This window comes from Papaver somniferum, chromosome 7 (assembly GCF_003573695.1).
Source record: "Papaver somniferum cultivar HN1 chromosome 7, ASM357369v1, whole genome shotgun sequence".
NCBI lineage: Eukaryota > Viridiplantae > Streptophyta > Magnoliopsida > Ranunculales > Papaveraceae > Papaver > Papaver somniferum.
This window is the reverse complement of record NC_039364.1, coordinates 202,863,464-202,887,229: the sequence shown is the minus strand read 5'-3', so window position 1 is coordinate 202,887,229 and position 23,766 is coordinate 202,863,464.

Genomic DNA, 23,766 nt, shown 5'->3' with positions numbered 1-23,766 from the left:
AATTGACTCGAGATTAATTTCTCCGATAGGCAAGATAAAACTAATCACAAACATCTTCGTCTCATCATTTGTGATTCCACAATATCTTATTTCGCTAGTCGATTAAGATTATTGTGAGGTGATTGATAATACTAGGTTGTTCTTCGGGAATATAAGTCTGGTTTATGAATTGGTTCCTATTCACCTTGATTTATCAAAAGGGAGAACAAAAACTCTTGGGTATTTATGTGGGAGACAGATTTATTCAATCCTATAGACTTTTCTGTGTGAGACAGATTTGTTTATCAAGTCTTCGACTTTGGGTCGTAGCAACTCTTGGTTGTAGGTGAGATCAACTAAGGGAATCAAGTGCGTAGTATCCTGCTGGGATCAGAGATATAAGGAACGCAACTGTACCTTGAATCAGTGTGAGATTGATTATGGTTCAACTACATTCCAGTCCTGTAGATGGTGGATTTTCGATAAAGGCTAAAATCGTAAACTCATAATTATACGAAGCTATGATTCAGCAATAAGACGTGAGTATCGAGACGCGGGTCTCTCATCGAATTCTCAACGGAAAGTAATTTCTCTCAGAGTACATGTAGATATGTAGTCTCATGACTGGACAATGGCATATCTCATGAATACTGAATACTTTCAGTGATTATTTCAATATAGTATCACGAGATGGACGGCTCCTAGACAGCTTGCTCTGCTAGTATAGAGCGATAACGTCTTCATGAACAAACAACAAGTTTACCCTGACTATATAAAGGATATGACTTACCGACAAGCTCATATCGGGATAATTAATGCTCCTAGATAGCTTGCTCTGCTAGTATAGAGCCACAAAGTTAATTATTCCTAATTAAGATTAATTCTGTCGTGACATTCACTATGAATTCCCAGAATAATCTATTAGTGCTCCTATTCCACGGTCGAATCCACGACTGGTCCCATGGAATGGAAATAAATAATTGTTCTGATTCTATGATCGACTCCACGGCTTGATCTCATAGAATAGCAATAACTATATTATCTCATTACTCTGATTTCATGATCGAATCCACAACTGGTCTCATAAATGGTAATAGATAAAACTTAATTACTCTGATCCCATGGTCGAATCTACGATCCCATGGTCGAATCTACGATCCCATGGAATGGTAATGCTCACTTTATTATTCTGAATTCGTAGTCGAATCCTCAGCTGATCCTATGAATTAATAATAAACATCTTATTACTCAGTTTTGTGAATTATTCTCCACTGAATTCCACAATTAGTAATAAATAATCAACAACCGTGCGTCTGAGCTACCTCTAAGTAAGTCCCGATTCAAAAGGTGAAAGTGTATTCAACGACGATACACTAACAGTCACCGCACGAACGAGTATTTCAAAATACAACGAAACGATGAACCTATGCAAAATAGAGAAGAAGATAATAAATAATTAAAAATATTGACCAGGGTTCTGGGAGCACGGACACACGACCGACTGACCGTGTCGTGGTCAATCCCACGTCAGTTTTATATTTTTAATGCATTTTTATTATTTTCCATGATTTGATGAAAATTCTCTCATTTTATCAAATCTCCTTCGTCTCGAGGAAACTCCTCGGTTTCATGGTACTTCCATAAATCCATAAAAAATAATATAAAATTAAGGAAAGGAGTGTGGGGCGTGACCATTTGCCAACCAGCCATGCCTTGGTCCCAACCGGCCCCACACCCCACGGTTCCTTATTATTTTATTATTATTATTATTATTATTTTATTTTATTTAGAAAAGGGAGCCACTAAGGCATTTATTAATCAAAATCAATATTATTTTTTTATTATTATTTCTCTAATTTCATGAAAAAACTCCTTGATTTCATGGTATTTTTGCACAAATCATCAAATAATAATAAAATAAAATAAATTATGAAAACTTGTGGGACCGGGCCTTGGACGGCCGGCCATGCCCTAGCCGGTCCCACACGCCCCTTTGTTTTATTATTTTATTATTAGTTTTCCTTGATTTCATGGTATTTCTCTCAAATTAGGAAAAATTCCCTCAACTCATCAAAAATACATGAAAAATACACAAAAATTAGGAAAACTCGTGGGAAAGGGCCCAAGCCGGCCGGCCATGCCTTCCACGGTCCCACACGCCCTTGTTTTTATTATTTTAATATTTTTGCTTCCTTGAACTCATGAAAACTCCTTCAATTCATGGAAACTCCCTAAATTCATCAAATTTCTCAAAATTCATGAATTTTTCATAAAATCATCAAAATATTATAAAATTAAGGAAAAGGCACCACGGGACCGTGGTCACGACCGACCGACCATGCCTTGACCACGGCGGTCCCACGCCTCCTCATTCCTTATTTTATAATTATTTTTTATCATCTCATGGTGTTTTCCTCAGTTTTGTCGAAACCCTAATTTTGGCATATTTTCTCGAATGGATGCTCAATTGCACGCCAGAAAATATCAAAATTCTCAGGACTGAGACGCGGACGCCTTGGGGACACGAGAACGCTATCTTGACCGACCAAGACTGGCTCTTTGGCTCACGGAAGCCGGTCCCATCAATTTTCACAGTTTTGACCTAATTTGCACAATTGCTCGTATTAGGTCCAAAACTCTTCCAAACACTTTGGATTTTCATGAAGTGATCGTCAGGCGGTCACGTGACAACCCAGTGCCGGTTTCATGACCACATGGTCGGTCCCTCACTCTATCATAATTAATTAGATTTTCTCACCTAAGGCTCAGACGAGCATTTTCGAATAAATGATTAAACCAGCATTTAATCATTCTTTCATCAACAAATCGTCAACTCTTCAGGAGTTCTTTGTATTTGCTCATGTGAGCATATGGACACTACATGGTTGATCCACGGTCCCATGTAGTCGCTCCCTCATTCGTCCCATGGTTAAACTTCTGACGAACCATGAATTGATCATCAATTGATCAAATTAGGGTTTCTGAATCCAAGGATCATCATTCCAGATTCCAACCTTAATAATTTTACGACGAGCTCATGGTCATTAATTTTATTAATTATGCTCGGTTCAACGACCAGTATTTTAATTAATATTTTTGGTACGCTGCCAATAACCCATCAGATGAACAACACATGTTCAGACGATCAAATATTCAACAATTCATCACATGAGCAACACTTGCTCAGATGATAAATATTTGCTCAAACCAAGGAATATTGGTTCAACAATCAATATTCAACGATCCATCGAATGAGCAATACTTGCTCACTTCATCGTAAGAACTATACCTCTGTCTCATGACATGTTCAATTCATGAGTTTCAGAACATCATGTTCAACTCAGAAACTACATGGACTCATCGTCCCATCAAACCACGAAGTCATCAATTGACTAACAAACCACGAGATGTCAATCGTGTCACTTGGGGGGATATCACTTAGGGTTTTGGTCTGGCAGTTTACGGCACGTGTGTTCAAACACACGATGGAATGTGAGCAAGTCGTGCAATCAGTTGAAGGAATTCACGAGGTAGTGGGTGGAAAATCGACCAAGTCTCCACACGTTGAGCAACTGGTTTCAAACACGATCTCCACTTCCCCACTCCTTCTTGATTCCATCAAATGTCACACTTCATGGAATCATGATGTCTAAAAATTCCAACAATATAAATAAGTCTTTGAATCATGATTGAATCATCATCATCAACAGTATCATCAATCTCACGTCTCATCGAAAACACGAGATCATCAACTCATCAATTGAGCAACTACTCTCAATTAAGCAATTTCAATCATTCAGAGTTTATGATATTCAGAATTCACACACCCACAATCTTTGATTACCATTGATTCCACGCATTTCTCAGCTTCCCTCCTACAGATCAACCCATCCTCTCTTGTGACCGAATTTACTTTGGAACGGTCATTGGCTTGATTTAGGCCGGAGTACTACAGATTGATCTCTCGAATCTAAAGCACCCCCTTTGCAGCGGTGCATCTGTGTGAGGTTTAACATTTTGCTCGGTTCGAGGAGTCTCCTCCTTACGGTCGTCTCCTCAATTCCTTAAAAACCAGCAAATCGTTTTTCCCCATCTACAAGTCCGAAGTTAATTGGTCGTAGGCTAGAGTCTGTAGCAGCTTAATACAATGTGGTGTTCAATCTGGACTAGGTCCCGGGTTTTTTCTGCATTTGCGGTTTCCTCGTTAACAAAACTTTTGGTGTCTGTGTTATTTCTTTTCCGCATTATATTTTATTATATAATTGAAATATCACAGGTTGTGCGTTAAGTTCAATCAATTAGAATATCCTACCTTGGGTTGTTGATTTAAATTGATTGAAACTTGAACATTGGTTTTTGGTACCGTTCAAGTTACTCCTCTTAGATTCAATCGGGCTCGCAGATTTCTATTTGTTGATTGCAGATTGAATTAAGAGTTAGAGATATTAAACTCTTTGATATACTTTACTCTAGATTGAGTCTGACTGTCTAGTTGATTCTCTAGAAAGTATATTGGAGTAAGTCCTCTCAGATTTCTAAACGAATTGTTGGGTGTGATTGTTATACCCCCGCATTTTCAGACCGTTGTCTTAAACTTATTGATTGAAAAGAGGTTGAGATTTAAATTATATATACATATTGTCAAGGATCATTAATTTGGTCTACTTGCAATTGTATTGGGTTTTGTCCTTACAAGTTGTCGAACGAAAAAAATTGGGGGTGTACCTGGTACCCCCATGTTTTCGTATAAAGGTACAGTCATCTCTTATAGTTCCACATCTGCACTCCCCACAAAGATATAACAATTAAACACAAGTTCAAATTGAACTCCACCCCTACACACACCCCGTTTGATGTCATTCTCAAGAGAACAACATGAGAAACCTTTATCTAACTACAAGAGAACTCTCCCTCATCAAAAAAATTACAAGTAAATTTGTATCCCAAATATTTTTCTCTCTTCTCGCCAGTTACGAACGAAGAAGTTACAAAAAATTATCTTAATATTAGAGGTACTAACAAACATTACTTTCATGAGAAAAATAACCATCGACAAAAACTATTCTCTAGGACATTTACGAACAAAGAGCATAATTTTAACGATATGACTCCACATAAGAATTTTATCTTCTCTATCCATGTATGGATGTAGAGATTAAAGTTCTCGGTCTTATTCTCTGCCAGTTATGGTTTCGCGGAGCAAAGACGACAACTAAGACCATCTTATGGAATCCCTACAGTATATTCACAAAGTGTAATTGTGGGAAGATCAATATTATTATTGAAAAAGCGGGGGTATAGCAATCACACCCAATAATTCGTTCAGCAATCTGTATGGACTAACTCCAATATAATTCTGAGAGCACCAGCTTATAAAGCGAGCTCAACCAAGAAATATATCAAAGAGTTATATCTCAATTTCTCAATACAATCTGCAACCGAACAGATAGAAATCTGTGAGCCCGACTGATATAAAAAATAACTTGGACGGTACCAAAGACCAATGCCTAAGTGTCAATCAATTTGTATTAACAACCAAAGGTTGGATTTACCAGTTGATTGATCTACGCACGACCTGTGATATTTCAACTTTATAAGCAAATATAATGCGGAAAAGAAATAACACAGACACCAGAAGTTTTGTTAACCAGGAAACCGCAAATGTAGAAAAACCCCGGGACCTAGTCCAGATTTGAACACTACACTGTATTAAGCCGCTACAGACACTAACTACTACAAGCTGACTTTGAACTGTAATGTAGTTGAGCCCTAATCCAGTCTCACACCGATTAAGGTACAGTCGCGTTCCTTACACCTCTGAATCCCAGCAAGACTCTACGCACTTGATTCCCTTAGCTGATCTCACCCACAACTAAGAGTTGCAACGACCCAAAGTCGAAGACTTATAAACAAATATGTAACCTACAGATAAGTCTATACTGATAGACAAATATGTCTCCCACAGAAGTACCTATGAAGTTTTTGTTCCGTATTTTGATAAATCAAGGTGAACAGGAACAAATTGATAATCCGTTCTTATATTCCCGAAGAACATCCTAGAAATATCAATCACCTCACAATAACTTAACTATATGGTAGTAGAAGAAGTTATTATGGAATCACAAAGAATGAGACGAAGAGATTTGTGATTAATTTTTTATATCTTACCTATCGGAGATAAATCTCGAGTTAATCTTAGAGAAGATAGTACTCAATACGATAGAACAAGTAAGATCAGATCACGCAACTACAGAAAAAATAGTTGGGTCTGGCTTCACGAATCCTAAATGAAGTCTTCAAGTCGTTAACCTATAATGCTTTTGGAAAAACCTAGGTTAAAGGAGAATCAACTATAGTCGCAACTAGGACACAGGAAAATGTCGGGATTAGATTTTCCAGTTGCTAGAGTTCCCCCCCTTATATAGTCTTTCAAATCAGGGTTTGCTTTCAATCAAAGCTAAGATAGCTTGTAACAAAGCATTTAATATTCACTGTTAGATGAAAACCTGATTTAAGATTCAAGCTAAGTCTTCTTAAAACCAAAGCAATATCTCTCCACCGTTAGATGGTCTTAGCTTGTTACACACAAATGAAATACACTTTCATTTAGATATGGGTAACCGTACCTAAACGTGTATATTGAGTTGGCTCAATAATAGTTAACCGAAGTTAGTCATATGAACACTTTTGGCTTAACCACATTCATCTAACACTTCTATATAAACTATGATGATCAATCAAACATGAAAGATAATCAAAGGAATCTAATTGTGTTTCAAATAGAGTTGTTCAATTATCCACTATTTCACAGAAATATATATGAACAAATTGAATCAAAATCGGATTGATTCAGGAGAATCAATTCATGAGCATTAAGCCACTGTTTGCAAAGATTGCATTCCTTAATTCATAGACGTATTTGTTCATGAGTATGAAAACATAATTAACCGATTTTAGAACTTTAACCACTGAGTTTGCAAACGGGTACGCAAACTATAGCTTCCGTACTTTGGTCTTGTCCAGCAGTTTGCAAATCGGTATGCATACTGTTGTCCCGGACCTTAACTCAGGTAGAACCATTCGCATACTGGTACGCAAACTTGGTTCCCGGACTTTAACAGTTAAAATCGTTCGCATATTGGTATGCAAACAAGGTTTCCGGACCTGAATCATACCACAACAGTTTGCATACTGGTATGCATACTGTGATGTATCCAGACAAAGGTTAGTTTGTTCTAAACTCCCATTTCAATCATTGAAACATCCTTAGAAGACGACAATAGCTGTCTCACACAAACTATTAGCTTATAAGTAATTTTCAAGTGATTGAATGATCAACACGAAACTTTCCGAGTCGACATCAAATGATTGTCTCATACAAATCATGTAAGATGTTTCAAGGCGATTTTCACGTGATCATCTTTTGACTTATTATTTAGTTTCCAATAAATAAATTGTTTCCAACTAAACTCGTCAAGAATATGATGAACGTACTAATGCAAAAATCTTCCCACATATATTTCGGGCAATAGATAACCGAGTTGAACTCAGCTCGAAATATCAAATGTGTATGATATAAAAGTCTATATATCTATACGACTTAGTCTCATTACGAGATAGAATAGAATAGACTTCTGAGTGATTGATGTGTTTTAGTCTCCACATACCTTTTGTTGATGAAGTTCCTCCAAGCTCTCCTCAGTAGATCTTCGTCTTCAATCGATGAACGCCGTGAAGTCTAAAGCTCAACTACACATTCTATCCTAATCCGAGACATAGCTATAAGTAGACTAGAAATCAAGACTTATAATTTTGATCACGCAAACTTGACAAACAAGCTTGAGATATCAACGCTTGCGAGTTCGACCGAGCAATGTTCTAACAATCTCCGCCTTTTGTCAATTTTATTGACAAAACTATCAATACATATGGATTACAAAATATGTAAACTTTGTAGCTTCTCATCCATCATGCTTGATTTTCTTGGTTCTTCAACATTCCTTAAATTCTTCGCTACTCCAAGTACTCCAGTAATTCTGAACGTGTTCAACTCACCACCATTGTTGTTGAAGATCCGTATCCATAACAATAAGAAAACATATGTTCTCAATCATTGTTATACAGTATCATAGTATTATTACACAACATCAGAGTCCAATTGTATCACAACTTTAACAATAATACTACGGTGATATGTATCACTCCCCCTTAGTCAATACTTCCATCTCACAATGAAAACCACTCCCCCTTACATAATGATCCGTAAACCATATGTATGTACTGTGAACTACCAAATAATTCTCCCCATTTTTGTCAATATAAATTGGCAAAGGTACAAAATTACGGGATCATCATGAAATTATCAAAGAGATAATTCATGACTAAAAGAGAACATATCAACTTTGTTTCGATGATTTCACATAGTCGAAACTTAGTGTATTCATCAAGGAGTTTATAAAGATACAAGATAACTCCTACAATATTCCACAGCCTCACTCCCCATAAAGATTTGGCGATTAAGCACAATTTCAATTAAGAACTCTCCCTTTTAAAATGTCATTCCCGAAATAACAACAAGAGCGACCTTACGTTTAACAAGAAAACAAGGATTTATTTGGACATTAACAAATTGCATGAACATGAATTTGTATCCAAAAAACTCGAATAAATTAATCACAAGAAGACCTTATAGATTAATTTAGTCGGAAATGCTCAACATAAGAAAAGTTACAAAGCCATACAGTACTTTCACATAGAAGTGGATCAAGGAAAGATCAATACTGCAGAATATTCAATAGTTCATTCTATATTTTATCAATATTTGCATAAAGACATAATATATTTAACTTTTGACATATATGAGATAATCATAATTCACGGACGTAAACACACATATCCCATAAAATATTTTTGCAATATATAAAACCAATAAAGATTAATATTGCAAAATCATCTTCCAAATAACTTAGAATTTAAATAAATAAATCTAAAACATTGCAAGATGAAAATCGTTGGCAATAGCTATGTGTAATCACAATATTTGTTATGCCAAACCCTAGTTATCCTTCTTAAACATAAGAATAAATTGTCATTAGAAGTTTCCTAGACAAATTAAAATCAACTCCTAAGAACCAAAAAACAAACTCAAACTAAAGTCAAAGAACATTTCTGGAACCCTCGCGAGTCTTAAGACCTTGAGCTTGTGATTGACAACATCTACTGCTTCTTAGGAGAAGATATCCTCATTAAGAAGATCTTTAACATGTGTCTTCATGAGCCAAGGTCGGAGTTAACCTTTTTCAACTCAGTTCGTAACACATCGAGATTCTTCATAGTATCAACAAGCTGCAGTTTTGCTTCGTCAAAGTATTTAAGAAAATCATGAACCACTTCAGCAGAAACCATTTCATCATGCTCTACATCTTGATGAGTATATGCATAATAGCATGAGACATCAGAATAATCATCAGGATTTTGAGCTTTGACATCGTTAGCATCTACTAGGGTTCTTTTCTTTTTCCCTTTGGAACCGTAACCCATACCTTTATCAAGAAATCCTTTTGTAAAATCACAAGTGTGAGAAGGTGATGACATCCTTGATATGGGGAAAATAACTTAGAGTGAGATAACCCAACTTCAATAGGTTAGGTATATAAACGGTTTCTCAGGGAGTATAATTTTAGGGTTTATGGAGTCGGTTCGTGACACGTTACAAGGTACCCGTAGGAACACAAACTTAACCCATAAGAGGAAACTTATAAACAGGTACTATAAAGTTCTTTTCACAAGGGAAAAAGAACACAGTAAAATTTTGTTATATGAAAAAATTCTTTCACAATTTTTAGCTCAATAAATTTTATATTCTCTTAGGAGGAGAATTTAGAGTACAAGAGAAGCTAGCTAAGCATAACTTAATCTTTCAAAAAATTTAAAGGTAGATACTAGAGGAAATTATCGACACTAAAGAAATACTTATGCAAAGATGTCTGTAGACGGTAGTCTAGCTATGAACGATAAGAAAATAGTTCAACTAATCAGAGAACACTTTACCAATAAGTAAACCTGATTATTTGCACATCTTACTCAACAGGATTTTTTATGAGTAAGGTTTCAAACCTTGTGATTAATTAACACAAGGATGAGCTTTATGCTCATCAAATGAAAAAATTTCATGGTTAATCCTCTTTTTCCTTTTAATTTTTGGAGGAAACCCTTTTTTGTGTGAAAAAGTATCATAAAACTTACTATCATCAAAGTAAGAAACTAAGTTTGAATCCTTACCAGAAGAAGTTTGTTTGGAGGATTTTGACAGCCCGTTGATAAGATCCTTGTATCCTTCAATTATCAGATTTAGGTTGTTCTTCATATCTTCATTTTTGTTTTCACCTTCTGATACCTTTCTCACATTTTGAACATCATCTCCTACCTTAATTTAAGGAGAGCATTTCTGAAATATCCTTGACCGATTTGTGTTAATGCTACTATTACAAGTTTGAACGTTAAATGAGCAGATTGAACTAACTTTCCTGAAAAGATTCACAGGGTTAGAACTAAAACCAATTGGTTTAGATATTCGTATGTCAGTTACACCCTTGAGTATTAAATCTAAGATGTGTTGAAGTCGACCAAAATAGTTGTCATTCAACCTCAATTTGCACTTCCGTTGAACACGTCCCTTTGAATCACAAAAGAGACATACTTTCTGATCACGGGAGTGATTATAAAGTGTAGGATTAACAACATCGTTAGAAGATTTCTTTCTTCCATGAGATGTGGTGATTCCTTGATTGGTAGAAGTTACAAGCACATCTTTAGAAATAGTAAGGGTTTGCAATTTAGCTTCTGAAACCAGTTTCATCAGAGAAACATGATTACATGTAGTCATGTTTTCTAACATCACAGTTGAGTCGGAAGCAATTGGTATAGTGGACTCCACAGGACATCCTTTACATTGAATAGAGAGATTACTCAACAGACGTTCGATTTCCAAGGTATCTTCCTTGAGTTTAGCTTCGAGTAAGGTTAGAGAAGAACAAACTGCGGCATTTTCCTCATGAAGAATCCTTAATTGGGAATCACGATCCTTTACCATACCAATAAGCATATTGACTTTGTGTTTCAGCCTATTGATTTCAACTGCATGGATTCTAACAAGTTTTAGAATCGCTGCACTCTCTTGGGATGCTTCCCTTTCTACTTAAGAGTCAGACTCGTCAGTAAGATAATCAGTGTAACACTTATCAATACTTGTTTGTTTTGTGGGAACAGAAAGTTCATCTATATGTGAGATCAACAAGTCTTTCTCTTCAATAGATTTTATAGAAACAAAACTTTTATTTCTGGTGATGCGTTTGTCAAAGATAACACTTTTTTCCATAGAGTCATATTGCTACAAACACAAACTTATGAGGTCTTTAACGTGTTTGCCTACTCTGATACCAATTGAAAAAGGGGGTATAACAACCACACCCAATAATTTGTTTGACAATATGTATGGACCAACTCCAATATAATTATGAGAGCACCAGCTTATAAAGCGAGATCAACCAAGAAACATATCAAAGATTTATATCTCAATTTCTCAATACAATCTGCAATCGAACAGATAGAAATATGTGAGCCCGATTGATATGAGAAATAACTTGGACGGTACCAAAGACCAATGCCCAAGTGTCAATCAACTTATATCAACAACCAAAGGTTGGATTTACGAATTGATTGATCTACACACGACCTGTGATATTTCAATTATATAAACAAATATAATGCGGAAAATAAATAACACACTGTTGATGGTGGATTTTCGACAAAGGTCAAAATCATAAAATCATGATACTACATGTTTCTAACCCGACTTCAGGAACGCATGTGGCGATTCATATTTTACGATCCGTGAATCGTTCACGATCTCTGATCGAGTTCGTCTCAGAGCCATGATGAAAATGTTTCTCGAAAGGCCTCTCACTAGCTGAGCGTTCGATGCTACGCATTTCATCATGCCCTCTATGTAGAATAACATGATTGGGCGGTCCTCCTGCATAATTGTTTGTTGAGGGGGATTAACGCCTTCAGGACGTCGGTGATACTCATTGTTCCCTGACTACATATAGAGACCCCCCTTTACATTGGGCGGTCCTCCTACATAATTGTTTGTTGAGAGGGCTTAACGCCTTCAGAACGTCGGCGATACTCGCTGTTACTTGACTATGTAGAGAGATTGTGTATAGATTCAGGCGGCTCTCCTACATAATTGTTTATTGAGGGGGCTAAACGCCTTCAGGACGTCAACAACGCTGCAAGTTGTTCCCTGACTATGCACCTTTCAGAAAGAGTATGATGCTTCAACTATCTCATATCTCGATTCTATAATAGATTAATTCTACCGTGACATTCGCCACTGAATTCCTAGAAAATAATATATTATATCTCATTACTCCGTTCCATGAATCCCCGACTGACTCCATGGATTAGTAATAGATAACCAATTTATCTCATTACTCTGTTCCCTGAATTCCCCGGCTGGATTCATGGATTAGTAATAGATGCACAATTCATGATTATTACTCTGTTTCATGAATTAGTAATAATTACTCAACAATCGGGCATCTAGACTATCACTGAGTAAGCCCCAATAAAATGGTGCAAGTGTACTCAACAATGATGCACGAACGAGCACCCAAATGCGCAAAAAAACATTCATAAATATGGACAAACGAGGAATCCTACACAAAATAGGAGAGAGAAAATAATATTAAAAAATAATAAAAGAGGCGCCCAAGGGACCGGGCCCACCGGCCGGCTGGCCCCCCACACTTCTTTCCTTTATTTTTCTTATTTTCTTATTTTCATGAACTCATGAAAACTCTTCCATTCGAGAAACTTTCCTTGTTTGAGCAAAACTCACGGTTTCTCCATATTTTCACGGTTTCATGAAAAATAATAAAATAGGGAAAGGTGTCGCGGGACCGACTACTAGCCAGCCGGCTATTCCCTAGCCGTGGCCGGTCCCACACCTTGCAATCCTTGTTTTCATAATTATTATTTCCCTCATCTCATGAAACTCCTCCGTTTGAGAAAAAAATCATGATTTCTTCATATTTTCTCAAATATTGCTGAAACCATGAAAAAGCCAAAAAGTCAAATGGTCGCACGACCGACTAGGCTATTCACGAAAATATATTAAAATATTATTATTTTAATATTCTCAAAATATTGATCAAAAGAGCAAAGTTCTACTTTCTCATTCGAGCAAAATCAAGAATTTCAGTCAAAGATCAAACTCTTCTGAAAATCCAAGATATTGCTCGAACGCATATCAGAAAATACCAAAACTCTCAGGACTGAGACATGGAAATCATGGTGACACGGGCATGCTTCCTTGACCGACCAAGGCTTGCAAGGAGCCAGTCTCACACATTCTTATAATTTTGACCTAATTTGCTCAATTGCTCATATTGAGTCCAAACTCTTTCCAACCAACTTGGAATTTGGTCAATCGACCATCTGGTCCCACACTACCAAGGGCCGGTTCTATGCTCCCTTGGCCGGTCCCTCACTTCTCCATAATTAGGCTTTATCACTTAATGCTAGCACTATTCTAATAAATGGTCAACGCCAGTATTTGATCATTCTTTCACCAACCGGTCAACTAAGGACCCTGGTGCACACTCACTTGAGCACTTGGGCACCACATGGACGTCCATCATCCCATGTGGTCGTTCCCTCCCTGGCTCATGACCTATTTTCAAAAATTCATCAATTGACGAACAATTGATCAAAAATTAGAGTTTCAAACAAACGCTCCACAAATCATCATTCTGAGCAAGTTCAAACACTAATAAGTTTATGTTGATCCAGCAATCAACATCAGGATTAATCATATAACATTTGGTAGTCTACTAACATTTTAATTAATATTTTATTGGGCCACGTTACCAATAAATAATTCGTCGAATTGAGCAATACTTGCTCAGTTGCTCGAATATTGATCCAACTATCAATATTCAGTAATTCGTAGAATTGAGCAATACTTGCTCAGTTGCTCGAATATTGATCCAACTATCAATATTCAGTAATTTGTCGAATCGAGCAATACTTGCTCAGTTGCTCGAATTTACAATATTTGCTCAGACGGGCAATATCAATATAAGAACTGTATGTGTGTTCAATCCATGAATCACTGAGCATTCGCCACTCATGCTCAATTCAACAAAACTTAGACTCGCTGTCTAATAAGTCAACGACTGACTAATCAAATACACGTCTGCTTTGCAGACTCCATGTTCGTGAGACATCAATCACGTCACATGGGGGATATCAGTTAGGGTTTTGGTCTAGTAGCCTACAACATGTGTGTTCATCCACGATGAGAAACATGAGTAATTCGTGCAAGCGGTTGAGGAAGTTAGCAAAGTAGTGGGTGGACGATCAACCAAGTCTCTGCACGACATGGAACTGATTTTACCACGATCTCCCACTTTCCCACTCTTTCACTCAAAAAACCATCACACTTACTAGGATCAAGGTGTTTTGTTATTCTGACAATATAAATAAGCTCTGAATCGATGACCGAAAACAAGAATCGTCTACACGCAAATCCTCTCGATCAAACTTATTTACACATATTTGCAGAAACCTTCAACACTGAAAAAGTGGGGGTCTAACAACACCACCCAATATTTCTCTTAGCAATCTGTATGGACTAACTCCGAAATACTTTGCTAGAGAATCAACTAGACAGTCAGACTCAATCTAGATAAAAGTATCTCAAGGAGTTAATATCTCTCTCTTGATTTGATTTTTACTCAAGCTAAAAACAATAGCGAGTCTTTATCAAATATAAGGAATAACTTGGACGGTACCAAAGACCAATGTCCAAGTGTTAATCAATGAAATCGACAACCACAAGGTCGGATCTCCAATCAATTAACCTTTAACGCACAACCTGTATTATTTCAATTATAAAGATAAACAATATAATGCGGAAAATGAAATAACACACACACCAGAAATTTTGTTAACGAGGAAACCGCAAATGCAGAAAACCCCGGGACCTAGTCCAGATTGAATACACACTGTATTAAGCCGCTACAGACACTATCCTACTCCAAGCTAACTTCAGACTGGACTATAGTTGAACCCCAATCGGTCTCCCACTAATTCAAGGTACAGTTGTACTCCTACGCCTCTGATCCCAGCAAGATACTGCGCACTTGATTCCCTTAGCTGATCTCACCCACAACCAAGAGTTGTTGCAACCCAAAATAGCACACTTGATAATAAACAAATATGTCTCACACAGAAAAGTCTATCAAAGGATAAATTTGTCTCCCACAGAAAAACCTTAGGTTTTTGTTCCGTCTTAAGATATGAAATCAAGGTGAACAGGAACCAATTGATAATCCGGTCTTATATTCCCGAATAACAGCCTAGATTAATCAATCACCTCTCAACAGTCTTACTTGAATACACAAAAGGACGTCGAGGAATCACAAACAGTGAGACGAATATGTTTGTGACTTCTTTATCTTACATATCGGATAACTCTCACGATCTCAAGCCAATCAAAGATTGTACTCGTACGATAGAAGATGCAAGATCAGATCACACAACTACGATAAAATTAGTATCGGTCTGGGTTCACAATCCCAATGAAGTCTTTAAGTTGTTAACCTGGTTTTAGACAAGAAAACCCAAGGTTAGAGGAGAATCGACTCTAGCGAGCGCACTAGTATCACACAGACGTGTGGGGATTGGTTTTGCCCAATGCTAGATGTCTCCTATATATAGTCTTCAAATCAGGGTTTTGCCTTAGTTACAAAGCAATCAATATTCACCGTTAGATGAAATCCTGATTTAGATTCAAGCTAATATTTCTCAACCGTTAGATCGAAAACTTAGCTTGTCACATACACTTGAGATATACGTTTACTAGGTTTGTGAAAACCGTGCCCAAACATGTACGTGTATGTTGGTTCAACATAGTAACCAAAAAGGTCAACCATATGAGCATTTCATATTAACCTTGTTCTTCTTCACCAGAACTAGTTCAATTGACTCAAATGAACTAGTTGGAGAGTTGTTCAATTGCTATGAGATCTTATGTAACTTACACAAGACACAATTAAAACAAAGATGATTCGATTCGATTGAATCGGCTCATGAACTTTATAGCCACGGCTTGCATATTGCATTCCTTAGTAATTTAAGTTTCATGTTCAAAGCATATCTTTAGATCATAACCCACTCAAGTACGCAAACAAGTTCGCGAACTTAAGACAACCGGCAGAGTTTTCCAAACTCAACAGAAAATCTCGGCAAGGAGACTTCCGCCAGTTCGCAGACTGAGTTCGCAAACAAGTTTTTGGAAAATCTCAGCAGAAATTCTCGGCAAGAGAACTTCTGTCAGTTCGCGGACTGAGTTCGCAAATTGAGTTCGCGGACTTGGCAAAGCCAATTACTCCGGTTTCTCTCAATCAACCAAGTTCGCAAACTTCGGATTAAGAAATAGGACTTATGCACATATGTGTTTCCACACAATGCTTATATCCATCATTTATTATATAAACCTAAACTCTCATTCCAACCATTAAAACATTCTTAGAGGACGTTATATAGTTGTTACACTATTTCTCGTCAAAGCGATTTTCAAAGTGATTGAAACATTATGACTTTCGTCATTACGTGATGATAAACCCGATCAAAGCGAAATGCTTTACCAACACATGATTTCGATATATAGATAGGCGAGATATACTCGGCTCGAAATATCGAATGTGTATGATCCAGTCTATATAGCATACGACTTTTGTCTCATAAGAAGTAGGAGATAGAAGAGATATACTTTTGAGTGATAGATAAGTTCAAGTCTCCACATACCTTTTTGTTGATGAAGTTCCACGGTTCCTTGAGTAGATCTTCGTCGTTGTATGGTGAATCGCCATGAAGTCCTTGAGCTCAACTACACTTTTCTATCCTAGTCTGAGACTTAGCTATGTAGACTAGAAATTAAGACTCGTAGTTTTGATCACTAACATTGACAAACATGCTTGAGATAGCAACGCATGCGAGGTCGACCGAGCTATGCTCTAACAATCTCCCCCTTTGTAAATTTTAGTGACAAAACTATTAATACATATGGAATACAAAAAAGATAAACTTTAGTGGCTCCTATTCCATAGTATAATCTTCAACGTTCCCTGAAATCTTCGTCCTTCCAAGTACTCCAATGATCCCAAAGGTTGTAAGTTTAGCATCACCGTTGTTGAAGATCCGTAGCTATAACAATGAGAGAAATCGAGATTCTCTATCATCATTATACAGTGATGTAGTATTAATATGTAACATCAAAGTCCAATTGCATCACGACTTTAGCAATAATACTACGGTGATATGTATCACTCCCCCTTAGTCAATACTCCATCTCACATGGAAACCACTCCCCATTACACAATGATCCGAAAACCATATGTATATGTAGTAGAAATACACATTAATTCTCCCCCTTTTTGTCAATAAAATTTGCAAAGGTACAAGAACGGGATCCTAATGAAATTTCCGAGAAGAGACGTTTCATAGACTAAAAGAAGAAAAACATACCAACTTAATTTAGATGAAATCATAAAGCCGCAGCTAAATGCATTCATCAAGGAGTTTTAAGATACAAGATAACCCCTATAAAATTCCACAGCCGCACACCCTGCAAGATATTACCATTAAGCACAAGTTCAAAAGAACTCTCCCCCATTTGATGTCATTCCCGAGAGAACAACAAGAGCGACCTTAATTTCGAAAGAAAAGAAGGATTTTTAATTGGACACCAAAAACCATAGGAAAATGATTTTCTATATCCAAAACTCAATAAAATTAATCACAAGTAAACCCATGATTAATTTAATTGGAATACGCAACTAAATCAAACTACAAAAGTGATCGATTTAATTGATTGTGCTCAACATAAGTAAACTTACGAAGCTACGACTAAGGTAATCATACGGAGATGACTAACTTAATCGTTTACATACTCAACATAAGGAAAACCTTACGGAATATACGACTATATCAACCAATAAAACATAGTTAGTATAGCCGTTCATATACTCAACACAAGAACTTGTGGAATATATGAAAACTCAACTAGACTAATTACAAGAGAACCCATAATTAATCTAATTGGAATACAAACAACCAAACTAATCATGAAGGTAATCAATTTAATTGTCAAAAGTGTTGCTCCAAAAAAGAAGACTTTCGGAGAAAATAACTAAATAACCAACCAAGATGATTAATTTAGTTGATAATGCTCAACATATAGCATCTTATGGAACAACCAGCAAAGCCAATAAGAATAATCGACTTAGTTGTATCGTGCTCAACATAAGATACACAATGGAGCCTTCACGGTAATACAAAAATAATGGATCAAAGAATATCAATACCGCGGAATACATACAAGGATCTATTCTATCTTTCCATCACTATATGCATAATGACATAATAGACTTTATCCTTGTCACACAAAAGATTTTATCCTATTTTCCATCAAGTAAATGACTGCATAGGCATAACTTTTGTATTTGTCAAAAATCCATTCGTCCTTTCGTCGATACGAAAACCAATTCATGAACGACTTTACTTTTGACAACATATGGGACCTTCAAGTTCACGGACGCAAACAATACATATCCCATAAAATATTGCAATATCACAAAATCATAAAGATTAATACTGCAATAACATCATTCTCCAAATATTTTTAGAATTTAAAACCAAGAAACCTAAAACATAAGAATATGAAAACAAAATAGCTATGTGTAGTCACAATCATTGCTATTCAAAACGCTGGTTATTCTTCCAACTAATCCAAAAGGAAGACTTACTAGGTATCAAAGAATTTCCTCAGATACTCAACTGAGTACTCTTTTTCATTAATGAAGAATCCAAAGATTGTTAGACAAGGAACCTTTTCCAAAGATTGTTGACTTCTTCTTCATTGTCCTTGTGGAAGTTCCTTTGCACCGAAGTACATTGACAGCTTCCATTACATATTTTCTGGTAACACCTCTGGTTACAGAAGCCATTAGAACAAAATGACAAAAGAAGGAAACAACCAAAACACTAGAGATTTATAAGCAACAAACCTTAGAAAAGTTTTTGAGAAAACTCTTTTCCTATGAATCATACAAAGAAATAAACATTGACTTGAGCCACTTTCGGAACACTTCTCATATTTGTCAAGTTAGATATGAGAAGGAAAACATCACCACTTTAGTTGGTGTTTGGACGGGACAAATGCTCACGTCCTTTATTTTTCTGTGGATTGTCATCGTAGGTTGTGTTAACAGATTTCATACCTCTTATGGAATTCTTCCTTGGCACATCTTTATCCAAACTTACTCGTTGCATGTTCTTTTGAAGTTTGGTGATCCTTTTGTTGTTCCTCTTGAATCTCCAACAAGTATCTTTATCATGGTTTGAGTGTCTACAGAAGGAGCAGATTATTGTGGATTTCCTGTTACCAAGCGATTTTTCTGTTTGACACTGCAACCAACCGTTGTTTCGTAATTTGCAGACACCATCACTTTAGCTGCTTTGTTGTTGAATCCTAAACCTTGATTGTTTCCAAAGGATCTCTGGCCAAACAACATTGCCTCAATTCTTTCAGAACTTCCAGACAATCTTTCAGATCATCTCTGAGATAGTTAATCTCATTTTCCTTTAGAGACAAGGTTTTAACGAATTTAATATTAAGTTGCTCAATCTCAATATTCTTCGTCTGGAGAGAAGATTCAACATTCCTCAAGGAGGCTTTAAGACTAAGGTTCTCACAAAGAATCTCTTTTTTAAGGAGATTAATGGCCTCAGAGTCAATTTCAAGTTCAGAATCAGAATTTGAAGTTGAAAGCGAATCTACAGTAAGTGCAGTAAATCCATTACACAGACTAGACTCATCTGAGTTATTCGGAGGGTTGTCGTCTTTTGTTCAGATATCCTCAGCATAAAGAGCATATGAAGAATCTCCAAACATTTTTCTCTTTTTCATTAAACTCTTGACTTCTTCGACCATTAGTGAAAGATCACATTCATTAGCCCAAGAAATGTGAGAAGAAGACATCACAGTTTCGTTCACAGCATTAAGTGCAAACGCTCTTCCCGTTTCTTGGTCAAGAATTCTTAACTTTCCAATTAGAGAATCTTTGGAAAGAGTATCCGGGTTATTTCCCTCAACGATGGCATGTTTCTTAGAAACTTATCTCTTGTCTTCAAATACAGTTTCTAAGATATCCCAGGCATCTTTAGACTTAGTGCAAGTAGACACATAGTGCTGAAGGTATAGGGTAACGGCCTGTCTGATAGCATTTAATCCGTTAGAGTTTTGCATTGCAGCAAGAGATTCTTCAGGACTATAACTACCAACATCCTTAGGTATAGATACATCGCCTTTTGCATTAACCGGAGGATCATAGCCTTTAACAATACGTACCCAGGTTTGAAAATCACAAGCTTGAAGATACGCACACATAACAACTTTCCATCCTGAGTAGTTTGATCCATCGAAGACTGGTGGTACGTTAACTTAGATAGCACCTTGGTTCTTAGAGTCAGATCGCTACAAACACAGACTTGTAAGGTCTTAAACGTGTTTGCCTGCTCTGATACCAATTGAAAAAGCGGGGGTCTAAAAACACCACCCAATATTTCCCTTAGCAATCGGTATGGACTAACTCTGAAATACTTTGCTAGAGAATCAACTAGACAGTCAGACTCAATCTAGATAAAATTATCTCAAGGAGTTAATATCTCTCTCTTGATTTGATTTTTACTCAAGCTAAAAACAATAGCGAGTCTTTATCAAATACAAGGAATAACTTGGACGGTACCAAAGACCAATGTCCAAGTGTTAATCAATGAAATCGACAACCACAAGGTCGGATCTCTGATCGATTAACCTTTAACGCACAACCTGTATTATTTCAATTATAAAGATAAACAATATAATGCGAAAAATAAAATAACACAGACACCAGAAATTTTGTTAACGAGGAAACCGCAAATGCAGAAAAACCCCGGGACCTAGTCCAGATTGAATACACACTGTATTAAGCCACTACAGACACTAGGCTACTCCAAACTAACTTCGGACTGGACTATAGTTGAACCCCAATCAGTCTCCCACTAATTCAAGGTACAGTTGTACTCCTACTCCTCTGACCCCAGCAGGATACTGCGCACTTGATTCCCTTAGCTGATCTCACCCACAACCAAGAGTTGCTGCAACCCAAAATCGCAGACTTGATAATAAACAAATCTGTCTCACAGAGAAAAGTCTATCAAAGGATAAATCTGTCTTCCACATAAAAACCCTAGGTTTTTGTTCCGTCTTAAGATATGAAATCAAGGTGAACATGAACCAATTGATAATACGGTCTTATATTCCCGAAGAACAGCCTAGATTAATCAATCACCTCTCAACATTCTTACTTGAATAGACAAGAGGACGTCGAGGAATCACAAATAATGAGACGAAGATGTTTGTGACTTATTTATCTTGCCTATAGGAAAACTCTCACGATCTCAAGCCAATCAAAGATTGTACTCGCACGATAGAAGATGCAAGATCAGATCACATAACTACGATAAAAGTAGTATCGGTCTGGCTTCACAATCCCAATGAACTCTTTAAGTCGTTAACCTGGTTTTAGAGAAGAAATCCAAAGGTTAGAGGAGAATCGACTCTAGCGAGCGCACTAGTATCACACAGACGTGTGGGGATTGGTTTTTGCCCAATGCTAGATGTCTCCTATATATAGTCTTTAAATCAGGGTTTTGCCTTGGTTACAAAGCAATCAATATTCACCGTTAGATGAAAACCTGATTTAGATTCAAACTAATATTTCTCAACCGTTAGATCGAAAACTTAACTTGTCATACACACTTGAGATATAAGTTTACTGGGTTTGTGAAAACCGTGCCCAAACGTGTACGTGTATGTTGGTTCAACATACTAACCCAAAAGGTCAACCATATGAGCATTTCATATTAACCTTGTTCTTATTCACCATAACTAGTTCAATTGACTCAAATGAACTAGTTGTAGAGTTGTTCAATTGCTATGAGATCTTATGTAACTTACACAAGACACAATTGAAACAAAGATGATTCGATTCGATTGAATCGGCTCATGAACTTTATAGTCACGGCTTTCATACTGCATTCCTAAGTAATTTAAGTTTCATGTTCAGAGCACATCTTTAGATCATAACCCACTCAAGTACGCAAAAAAGTTCGCGAACTTAAGACAACCAGCAGAGTTTTCCAAACTCAACAGAAAATCTCGGCAAGGAGACTTCCGCCAGTTCGCGGACTAGGTTCGCGGACTGAGTTCGCGGACTAAACACGTAAACGAGTTTTTGGAAAATCCCAGCAGAAATTCTCGGCAAGAGAACTTCCGTCAGTTCGCGGACTTGGCAAAGCCAATTACTCCGATTTCTCTCAATCAACAAAGTTCGCAAACTTCGGATTAAGGAATAGGACTTATGCACATATGTGTTTCCACACAATGTTTATATCCATCATTGGTTATATAGACCTAAACTCTCATTCCAACCATTGAAACATTCTTAGAGGACGATATATATTTGTTACACTATTTCTCGTCAAAGTGATTGAAACATTATGACTTTCGTCATTAGATGAAGATAAACCCGATCAAAGCGAAACGCTTTACCAACACATGATTTCGAGATATAGATAGGCGAGATATACTCGGCTCGAAATATCGAATGTGTATGATCCAGTCTATATAGCATACGACTTTTGTCTCATAAGAAGTAGGAGATAGAAGAGATATACTTTTGAGTGATAGATAAGTTCAAGTCTCCACATACCTTTTGTTGATGAAGTTACACGGTTCCTTGAGTAGATCTTCGTCGTTGTATGATGAATCGCCATGAAATCCTTGAGCTCGACTGCACTTTTCTATCCTAGTCCGAGACTTAGCTATGTAGACTAGAAATCAAGACTCGTAGTTTTGATCACTAACATTGACAAACATGCTTGAGATAGCAACGCATGCGAGGTAGACCTAGCTATGCTCTAACAAACACATCCACAATACTTAATCACCATTGATGGATCCCACAATTCTCGGCTTCCTTCTTACAGATCAACCCATCTGCCTCTTTGTGACCGAATTGACTCTGGAACGACCATTGACTTGGTTTAGGCTGGAGTCCTACAGATTGTCTCTCGAACTCAAAGCACTCATGTTCAGTGCATCTGTGTGAGGTTAATCAGTTTTCTCGGTTGAGGAGTCTCGCCCGAACCGTCGTCTCTTTACTTTCCTAAAAAACCAGCAAATCGTTTTTCCCCATCTACACACACACACCAGAAGTTTTATTAACGAGGAAACCTGCGGGACCTAGTCCAGATTTGAACACCATACTATATTAATCCGCTATAGACACTAGCCTACTACAAGTTAACTTCGGACTAGAATGTAGTTGAGCGATAACCAAGTCTCACACCAATTAAGTTACAGTCGCGTTCCTTACGCCTCTGAATCCCAACAGGACTGTATGTACTTGATTCTCTTAGATGATCTCATCCACAACTAAGAGTTTCTACGACCCAAAGTCGAAAACTTATAAAGAAATTTGTCTCCCACAGATAAGTCTATTCTGATAGATAAATTTGTCTCCCACAGAAGTACCTATGAAGTTTTTGTTCCGTCTTTTGATAAATCGATGTGAACATGAACCAATTGATAATTCGGTCTTATATTCCCGA